This window comes from Manis javanica, chromosome 14 (genome assembly GCF_040802235.1).
Source record: "Manis javanica isolate MJ-LG chromosome 14, MJ_LKY, whole genome shotgun sequence".
Lineage (NCBI taxonomy): Eukaryota > Metazoa > Chordata > Mammalia > Pholidota > Manidae > Manis > Manis javanica.
In genome coordinates this window covers 32,381,401-32,391,418 of record NC_133169.1, presented here as the reverse complement: position 1 = coordinate 32,391,418, position 10,018 = coordinate 32,381,401, and the positions used below count along the sequence as shown (strand labels likewise).

Below are 10,018 nucleotides of genomic sequence, written 5' to 3'. Positions count from 1 at the left end.
CTTGATTGATTTGGTAATGTAACACTGTGGATGAGGTTGCAGTGGCTTGGAAAGACTTTAGGGCAGGGGGCAGGGGACAGATTTTGTTTTCTAATTGGGCTTCCTGTGGAAGTACCTATTTCAGGTGCTCTATTTTGGAGTAAAGTTAGAAGGTATCAGGATTGACCTGGACGTTCCAAAACTAAAATGAGGAGCAGGCTATTACTGTATGAGTTGATATAGTCAATTCATCTGTTCAATAGCCTTTTTCCCCTTGTTAAAATTCATAGGGATAGCTATAGAACTCTTACATGTATTTCTCTGTGTAATATATATATATGTATATAGATTGGAATATAGTGTTGATTTAATGATAACAAAATAATTGCAAACACTGTACCAAGGATATGATATTATGACAGAGAAGAAACATCACCAAAAAAACTGTGTTCTTGAAAAGAGAAAAGTATCTAATTACAATGTGTAGCTATGCATTCCAGGCTGAATTTTTAAAGAAGTCTAATAGCTGAATAATTTACTGAGATCATCTCAGGAGAGGAAAGGCTTTCTGATTAGCGGCTTTGTCTCAGTCTTACTGCATAAAAGCAAATCTGTGATAAGTGTACAACTAATAAAGGTCTGGGTGTCTCGTGACCAAGCATGAGGGACGGCCATGGGCACAGCAGATGTGGTACTGTGGGTGGAAATGCACCCTCCTGGGTCCTGCTGGACCTTGCAGCTCAGCTTTGGAGGCCAGCTAGATGGGCCTGCTGACGGGCCTGGTCCACCCGAGACAGGTCCTCCCAACATGTCTGAACTGGGTTCCAGGGGCTTATGCCAGAAGAACTCTCATCCATCCTAGGAATGACAGAAACAGCCACTCTGATTCTCTCTACATTAGGACCCTGGTTGTGAGCAACAGAGATCAAGTCAAGCTAGCTCAGAATTCATCAGTTCAAGCTACTTTACAAGGGGGTTTATTTTAAGGCTGATGGAGCCTCAGGGTGATAATGGAGAATAAAGGCCAGACTTCAGAGAGGAACCAGGAATGGTGAATAAACAGCCACCAGGGACTCTGTGGCAGTGGGCCTCCTGGATCCCAGCTCAGCATGTGTTCTGATCTCTCCCTGCAAACAGCCTGCTCTTCTTGGGTCTCAGGGTCAGAACCACTCCTGAGCTTCTGTCCCGACGGTTCTCCTGAGTGAGGCAAAGCCTGGGAACCCCTGGGTTAAACAATGCTGGGCATTTCAATGGAGTGGGAGTGGGAAAAATGGGGGTGTCTTTTGTTAGCCTCACAGAAAATCTTGAGAAAAGAAAAGGACTTGTAAGCCGACCCTCCCTGCAGGTGTGCAGAGGGAGCCACGGGCCTCTGTGGTAGCTCTGCAGGCAGTGGCCTCCTGCAGTCCTCAGGGAAACCAAGTCTCTCGTGAAGGTGATGGATGGCAAGCAGTGCACCCAAAGCCTTGATGGGTCCCACGCCAGAGTTGTGATGCCGAAGAGTTGGGGCCTGAGCTTGGATGGGACATCAGTGGGGAGCCTGAGAATTGGAACACCAATTCATGTGAGCCCTTCACACGGCCCAGGCAGCCCCCTCCAAGACCTCAGTGGGTGCCCAGCACCTCACGGCCGTGAGAAGGCAAGACCTTGGGGTGGCCTAAGGGAATGGGCACAGTGGAGAAAGGCCAGAGGCCAGGCGCACTGCTGCACTGCTCACGTGCCCTGCACTGGTGTCCTGGCGGGACACCACATGCACACACGAAGACCACCTCTGCTGCAGTGGTTCGGGTGAGGGGTTGGCCCCATCAAGAGCTGGCCTTTACCTTCAGAAAACACTGTTTTCAGACTCGGGTCCTTTTAAAAATTCTGAATTGCATTGAAATTAAATCCACAGCTGAATAAGGCACCACCTGTTTTATTAGTATGTAATCATCATAATGCTCAACCCTTCACAAGTCAGATCTTGGTAGAAACCAAATCTCAGTATTGAAATTAACCACCCTTCAAGTGCTAGGACTCAAATAACCATGCAGGAGACTCCTCTGGGCCTGAGTAGAGGGTCTGGGTCCTGTTGGAGGTGGGAGATGGGGGATAGTGTCCTCACAGTTACTGTCTTCCATCCAGGGACAGAAGCCACCCTGCGCCATAAGGCTCAGCCTTGTGCCAGCAGAGCCCAAGCCTGCTTCTCACGCCTTCCAAGATCAGACAGGAACCATTAAAAACCAAATCCCTTGTTCCGTGCTGGACTGGAGCTTTTAAGTGTGCAAACACATCACTGCCTCCCACACCTGCTGGCGAGGCTGCCAGGTACGCAATCTGGTCATTCCTTGCCCCTCCCTCTGCTCAGCCCAGCCACATCCTGTGATGGGCCGGCACTGATCCTCCTGCCTCCTGCTAGCCTCGCACTGGCCACCCTCTGAGCACCCACCCCATGCTGACCTTTGGTTCTCAATGCTTCTCTGATGCCCACGTCTGTGTGGGGTGCTCCTGCTGACCCCTCAGCATTCCCACTCTAGGGCTTGGCTGCGAGTTGCCCTCATGCTAAAGTGGTCTCAGGTGACTCCTGGAAGCCAGGGCTTCTTCTGTGCTGGCACCTAATGGATGCTGTGTGCAGCATTCATTAAGTAATGCTTTGGAGCAGATGTGCGGCCCAGGCCACCTGGCAGCTGAGGTGTGAGACTTGCCCTGGCCTGTGCAAGGCCCTACTCCATCTGCTCCAGTGCTCTGGAATTCTCCAGAGCAGTTTTGAAAGTTTGCAGCAAGAACATTCCAAGTTCATTGCTTGTTTCTTGAATGTCTGGGTCAAAGCTTCGGAAGACTGGGGTGCAGGCCCGGATGTCATCCCTGCCGGCCCGCAGCAGCAGTGCATGCAGGTCCCTGGCAATCTCATATTTTTGCTGGTTGAATTTGGACATGGCCAGCTCATCCTGGGGGTAGGTGGCACTCTCAGGGTAGCAGCCCTTGGGAACCAGGACTTCTATGCACTGCAGCTCCGGGAGCTCACAGAGAGTGGCAAAGAGGCACCTCAGGGCAACAGCCGACAGCAGGTTCCCCAGGAACCAGAGCTCACGGAGCCTGCAGCAGGGGTTCAGTGCCAGCCCCAGTGTGTCCACGTGATTGTCTCGGATGCTGCACTCCTCCAGCATCTGACCCTCCATGTCGGGGCGGCCCAGCCCAGCAGCCTGGAGGTGTAGGGGAACAGTTCAACAAGGCTGTGCCCACTGAGGTCCAGCACCTCCAGGTGGGTGGTGTGGGTGCAGGCCGCCAGGAAGGCCATGTCCGCGTGGTTCAGGGAGCAATTGGCCAGGTCCAGCACTCTCAGAGGGGTTCCTAGGTTTCTGGGAGAAGACAGCACAGGTGAGAGGGACTCTGGGTGCAGACCGATTGAGCCTGTCTCAGAGGCCAGCAGACTACAGCCTCTGGGCCAAATCCACCCACTGCCTTAGCTCAGTCTGAGAGCTGAAATGGTTTTTACACCTTTAAATAGCTGAAAAAATTAAAAGAATACTTAGTGACAGGTGAAAATTATATGAAATTCCCATGCCAGGGTCCATAGGTAAAGCATTATAGGAACACAGCCACACTTATTCATTACAGGCTGCTGTGGCTGCCCTGTGGCTCCAGTGGGAGGGCCGAGGCATTGAGACTGTGTTGCCCTGTGGGTGAAGAATCACCTTCACCTGAAAACAGGCCTGGCTTTGTCCTCAGCGGCTAGAATGGCAGATCCATCTTGTCAATGAGCCACGGGCTCTGAGTGTGGGGACATGTTTGGCTCCCTGCCGAGCGTTCCATGTCTGCTGGAGGGGGAGATGTGTGGCTTGGCAGGGACTGAAACACTGGTTTCCCTCTGAGTGGAGAGAGGAAGCCCACAGTTTTAGGGCAGGAAGGGCCTTGGAGCCATCTAGCCCAGCCTCAGCCTTGCCTGGGACCCCGCTGAGTCCTGATGCTGGTGGGGTGGGCAGCCGGCACCAGTAAATGCACAGCTGGGGTGAGGCTCTGCTCTGGCTGGTGAGGAGTGGCACCCCTATCTGGGTACTTGCTTGGTCCCCTGCCCTCCAGCACAATGGGCCAGGGTCTGGTGTCACTTGGCTGAGTGCTCAGTGAAGAGGAGGTCCAGAGTCCTGAGGTCTGTCCCACATCCTCCTGTTGAGATAGCCTCCTGCCCACCTCTCACCCCTGTACCCTGCATGGAGCCCCTGGCATCTAACCCACAGCGAGCTCTTTGCAGCCTTGCCCAGCCCTGCATGGTGGAAAACGTTCCTACGTGCATCTTTCCTACCCCCTCCTCCACCCACAAGGAAACCCCACCAACTCTCATCCACATCAGGCCTGGGGCTGAGCACTTCTCCCACCTGCCCCACTCATACCTGCACCTTGAATCTGCATTCATAAAAGGGTCGAGGGAACAGGCCTGACAGCCAAGCCTAGGAAGCCTGTGTCTGGGAGTTTGGATTTGGGCGGCATCTCTGACCCACTTGTCTGTATGAATAGTGTGGTTCATGCTAAACACCTGCCCCTTTTTGGCCTCTTGGTGTGTGCCAGGCTGAGATACCCACCTAACCCCGCCTCATGGCCAGGTACCATTTTATGGCCCCTCAGTGCATCCTCAACCTGCCCAGGAGGCCCTGTGTGAGCCTGACCCCACTGAGATGCTGGGGGCTGTCCGTGCTATCACTCCAGACTCACCCAAGCAGTTTCTGGATCTTCCCTGTCAGTGTGGAGAAGGCCACACTCAGCTCAGTGAGCTGGCTCATTTGGCTGAGATCCCAGGAGATAGGGGTGAAGAAGGGGTCCTCACCGTCAGGGGCTGGGGGGCTACCAGGGGGAGGGTTGAAGGCCTTGGCAGGCAAGGTGAGTGAGACCAGCCAGGGGAGGCCCACCTGGGCAGCAGCTGCTGCACGTGGCCTGCATGCAGCCACACATTGTGTACCACTTTAAGCCTGTGCAGCTCCTGGGGCCCTGCCAGACACAGCACATGTAGGAGCTGGCCAGGGTCCAGGCTGTCCGCCCTGAAGGAGAGGCAGTGCAGCTGCAGGGGAGTGGGGCCTATTGGCCCCAGGGCCTGCACCACCACCTTGAAGTTGCCATCAGTGACAAAGAGATCAGCAAGGACCTGGATGGGCCTCTGGGCTGTGCAGGGCTCTGTCTGCAGCTGGCAGCAGGTCCTGCACAGCAGCTCCATGCAACCCCACCTGCCCAGCACCCTCCCACAGGGGCACTGCTGCACCTGCACATCTTGGACTCCTGTGAGGTTGGCATTTGCAGCCGCCTCCAGCTTTTGGCCTGGAGCACATCATCTGAGAGGCCCTGCACAGAGGCCTCCAGGCAGGCCTGGCAGGCCCGGTCCCGCAGGTCCACTGGATGCTCTGTGCTGGGCCCCAGCAGGGCACTCAGCCTGAATTCCTCCAGTGGCCAGTGCCCCAGAAGAACACGGATCACCTCTGCCTGCTTCAGAAAGTAGCTGGCTTTGAACAGGAGCAGGTAGACGCTGTGGGCCACAGCTTCCAGGCTCCACTGGGCCACCTGGGGCTGGGACAGCATGGCCTCAGCAGAACAGGAACGCAGCAACCTCATCCTGTTTGTCTTTGGCCTCCCTCCTCCTCCTTCTCCAAGGGGCATGCACCCTTCTCGCTAATTTTAGCTGCATCTGCTCAAGCTGCTTGCTTTTGGGCAGAAGGCACCAGCCAGCGCTGCAGTCATCTGATGGCTATTTTGGTCCTGGGTGCCTGTTTGGCTCTGGCCGCAGGGCTGTCAGGAGGTGACCACCCTGTCCCTTGTGCTTAGCTGGGCTGGGGGGGTCTGCTGCACCCAGGGTGGAACATGTCTGGGACTCTCCATGGAGAATGAAGTCAGGCCCTGGGCCACAAACTTCATCAGGGGCCCCAGGGATGGACACCCACCCTTGACTTGTCTGGGCCCTGGCGATGTGGTACCAGGAATGGGGATGGCTCTACTGACAACTGTTTCTTCCATTTGCTTCCTCCCTCCTCTTCCTCTATCTTCCTTGAGGACCTGGGCACTCTCTGGCTTCCCCACCTTCCATGGGAGGAACCATAGCCGGAGTGAGCTGGGAGGACACGCAATGCATCCTGTTGGGCTGGGAGGGGCCGAGCTCAGAGCTGCCACCAGCCCAAGGGTCTGCCTATCTTTTGAGTCCATCTCCTTATCTGCTCTCAGGACCTGGCAGCAGGTGAGATGTGACAGTCCACCATGTGGTGTCTGCAGGGTGGCAGAACCCAGCGCCTGATGTATGCTGCTTGGTGCCAGGATCATTTTGAGCTGAGGGTTCTTGAGAAGCAGCAAGCATAAGGGCACTGACCCTCTCTTCGTCCCAAACAGGAGCAGAAACTCCAGTGAGAGTCCTGCCCCCGTACCACTGTATCGGGAAGAAAGAAGCGTTGTCACCAGAGGCGGGCCTGGAGCTCTGTGCTGACAGACTCCTCGGTGGGACTTTGTTTCCACAACTGCCTCTTCACTTCTCCTAGTACAGAAACCCCTGGGCCGCCCACTTCTTCAGGTCCTTATTTGCTTATGGGGGCTCCCATTGCATGCACAACTTACATGAAATAAATTGTATGCTTTTCTCTTGTTAATCTGTTTTTTGTTACAGAGCCCCAGCTTAGACCTAAGAGGAGTAAAAAAATTCTTCCAGTGGCACCCAGTACTCATGGGTGTCAAATGATTATCTCATGACCAGACACCATTGCCAACATCACTGCTGAGGGCAGGGCTGGGCATTTAGCTCACAGGCCAGCAGGGCCATGCTGGTCTTGGGGGTCATGGCTGGGACAGAGGGAGACAGAGACAGAGACAGACAGAGGGAGACAGAGATAGAGAGACAGAGGGAGACAGAGAGACAGAGAGAGGCAGAAAGACAGAGAAAAAGATGGAGACAGAGGGAGACAGAGACAGAGAGGCTATGTGAGAAGAGGAGGGAGTGGGCCCATGGATGTGCCGGATGGGCTGCCACCCACTGGTGCCCAAGGGCTTGCCCTCCCTGCAGTCCCTGGGGGGAAGGGCTGAAACCCATGTTGTCAGGCAGGTGAGCTGTGTGCATGAGCCTGTGGGACTTTGCCCCTGACATCACTTGAGGGTGAGTGGCATGGATGTGGGTCTAGACTGGGCAGACCCCAGAGTTAGTCACAGGGCCACTTCCCCTCAGGGTGGCAGGAGCTGGCTCCCTGGGTGGGGTGCATAGGTGACATCCTGGATCCCACAGACCAAGTAAGAGAAGCACAACCAGGTCATGGGAAAGTAAGTCCCATTTATTTATGTTCCTAAACTTTGGAACATGCCATCCTTGAAACAAAGTAACAAAAAAACTGTTACTAGCAGACCACACACGAATTCTTCCTCCGCAGGTGCGGAGCTCTCCTTGGCACAACGTCACCTCCTTCCACGAGGGCACCATCCCATTGGCCGTGCCCCTGCCACAACCGGGGTCCCACCTCACAACCTGTGGCCTCAGCCCCTCACTAGCAGTGCACCCAGTTAAAAAGGAAATGGAATCGAACTTCCAGCTGCACTCAGAGGTACCTGTGCCAGGACACACCTTGGAGGGGCTGCTGTGATCCTCACCCACCAGGCCATGTTGCCAGGAAGGTTGCTGAGATGCCCCCACCTGCCTGGGCCCCTGCACACTGGGGCAGTCCATGTGCTTCCACTCTGGCGGGGCTAGGGTATGTGGGAGGCCAGGGCAGCATGGGCCTGGGGGTCTCGTGGGGGCAGGAGGAGCTGGGCAGGCAGGTGGGAGGAAGGCTGGGCAATGCCCAGGCAGGTGGGACCCAAGGCATGTGACCTCCAGGCTGCTGAGTGGGCATGGGGGGTGTCCTGCTTCTTTGGGCACAAGTCTGCTGGTGGTTCCTCCCTCTGTGACTGGGACTCTCCCTACAGAGAAGCATCCATCACAGACTCAAAAGAATGAACTGCTCCACCTGCTGGACCCCGCCAGCCCTGCCCCACCTGGGACAGCAGAGGCCTTGTGTGGCCAGGGTGCCCACAAGGTGCTCTCAGAATCCCAACAGGTTCCTTTAAAAAGGCAGTAGCTGAGGCCAGGCCAGTGGAAACGGTGTCCTCTGCATGGTTGACTTCCCTGGACAGACACCCATGTGCGGTTGCCCTGGTGGACCCCCCAGCCAGCACGCGGGGCCTGTGGGTAAAAAGGTTTGGCCTTGAAACATGTCAGTTCTGCTTGCTGTTGCAGTCCTGAAACATGGGTGTGTAAAGTGCATTTGCGCGTGTCTCAGAAGCAGCCACTCGTGTGAGCTGAAGGAACTTAGATGATTTGAAATGTGGTTTGTGTAAAACAGTCTCATTATTTTACAGGCACACGGAGTCCACACTGACATGCAGACTTGGAACTTGATCTCCGACCCACGTACGCACCTGGAGGTGGTCTGTGTAAGCTTGGCCTTGGGAAGCAGTGGGGTGGTGGGAGCTGATGGGCTGGGGGCACGGCAGTGGTAAGGCTGTTGCTGTGTTGTTTGATGTCCTTTGTGCCTCCCCAGCTCCATGCGCAGAACATCCAGGCCCTGAGAACCTGCTGGACTTGCCCGGCCAGTGGGCCATGGCTCTGCTATGTGACTGCTGTGATGTGGATTTGTGGTATGTGTGGAAACTGTTGTGCCATGCTGTGGCTCTGCTGACTTCAGAGCCCCTGTTGGCTGGGTGCCATGCCCCGGGGCACACACAGGTGTCAGGGAAACCCCGTCTGGAAGGAGAGGGCACTTCGTCCCCTAGGAGCTGCTCCTGGCTGAGCGGTGCTCCAAGAATATGTGCTCTGCCCTCTTGGATATGCTGGTTAGCAGGGGGTTCAGGCAGCAAGAACCTAGGGAGGTCAGTAGGGGTTGGGGAGCAGGGGAGCAGCCTCCTGGCCAGGTACCTCCCCTCCATGCTGTAACATCTGTCCTGGTGGGGCAGCTGTGCCATGGAAGCATCTGAGGAAGCCTGGGCAGTGACAGCAAGTGGGAGGCCCCATTACTTGGGGGTTGCCTGGAAAGCCTGTCACTCTCAGGGTGTGCTTTGCCGGCCCATCAAACCACAGTCCAGGATCCTAAGTCATGGGTGGTTTTGATCTGCTGGAAGGGGAGGGAGTCACCAATCAGAACTGGGGTCACTGGCCATCAGGAGTGACCTAGAGGATGTGCCCTAAGGGCCCGGTCATCGGACTCTAGGCTCAACACACCCTCAAGATTGGGCCTTCCCTTCTGGTGCTGCCCAGGCAGGCATGTGGGGGTGTTTCCCAGAGGCGGGGATTGCTCTTGCAGAGTGAAGGTGTCCATGACCAGGGGTGGGTGGGGGCTGGCTGAGGCTCTGAGAAGGTCTCTTTGAAGGAGATGGCTTGTGGTTTCCTGTCTGATTGGCCCCTTTCCCAGGTCGCCTCAGGCTCTCTCAAGGGACCGTGTTTCGATGTGTACATCTAGGGTGGTGTCTGGGGCCTCCTGTTCTCCCTGCAACAGGTGGGGGCAGACACCAGGCCCTCTCAACACCCCAAGCTAAAAGCACATTTTGTATCAGCCCTAGGGAGGGTGGGCCTTGCACACTTCCCAGAGGGGCCCTACTCTAGGCAGAAACCTGACCCTCAGCAGCAGTGGCATCCAGCTGACATCTCACAGGGCTGGGTTCAGCAACTGCCCACTGACCGCCAGCCCTCCACCCAGGATGTGGGGCTCTGATGAGGAAGCCAGAGCCCACACCACCTGCCTGGGACCCACACCACCTGCCTGGGACGTGGCCGATGGCATGGGTGCAGGCCTCTGCGTGGTGGGTAGAATCAGTGCCTGGAGAAGACCCCAGGTCTCTGCTATTCAGTGGCACCCAGCATGGCGCCAGACCTTTGGTTCCACAGCCAAGCTTGCTGGGCACCTGGCATGGAGGTGTGGGTGAGGAGCCAGTCCCCAGGGGTCTGTGTGGCCCAGGGAGACCCAGCATCATTTGGCACGCATGGGGCCCCATCCCAGCCCCACCTGGGCCTCTTGCGTAGGGGTCTCAGAAGGTACTCACGATTCTGGTGACCTGGCCTCTGCTGAGTGGCAGATGTGAG

The 10,018-nt window shown here is 56.0% G+C and overlaps 1 pseudogene; it reads right to left on the bottom strand.

The window, feature by feature from the left end:
• Positions 1 to 2,678: 2,678 nt before the first annotated feature.
• LOC118969340 (leucine-rich repeat-containing protein 14B-like) lies at positions 2,679 to 5,550 on the bottom strand (annotated as a pseudogene).
• Positions 5,551 to 10,018: the final 4,468 nt, after the last annotated feature.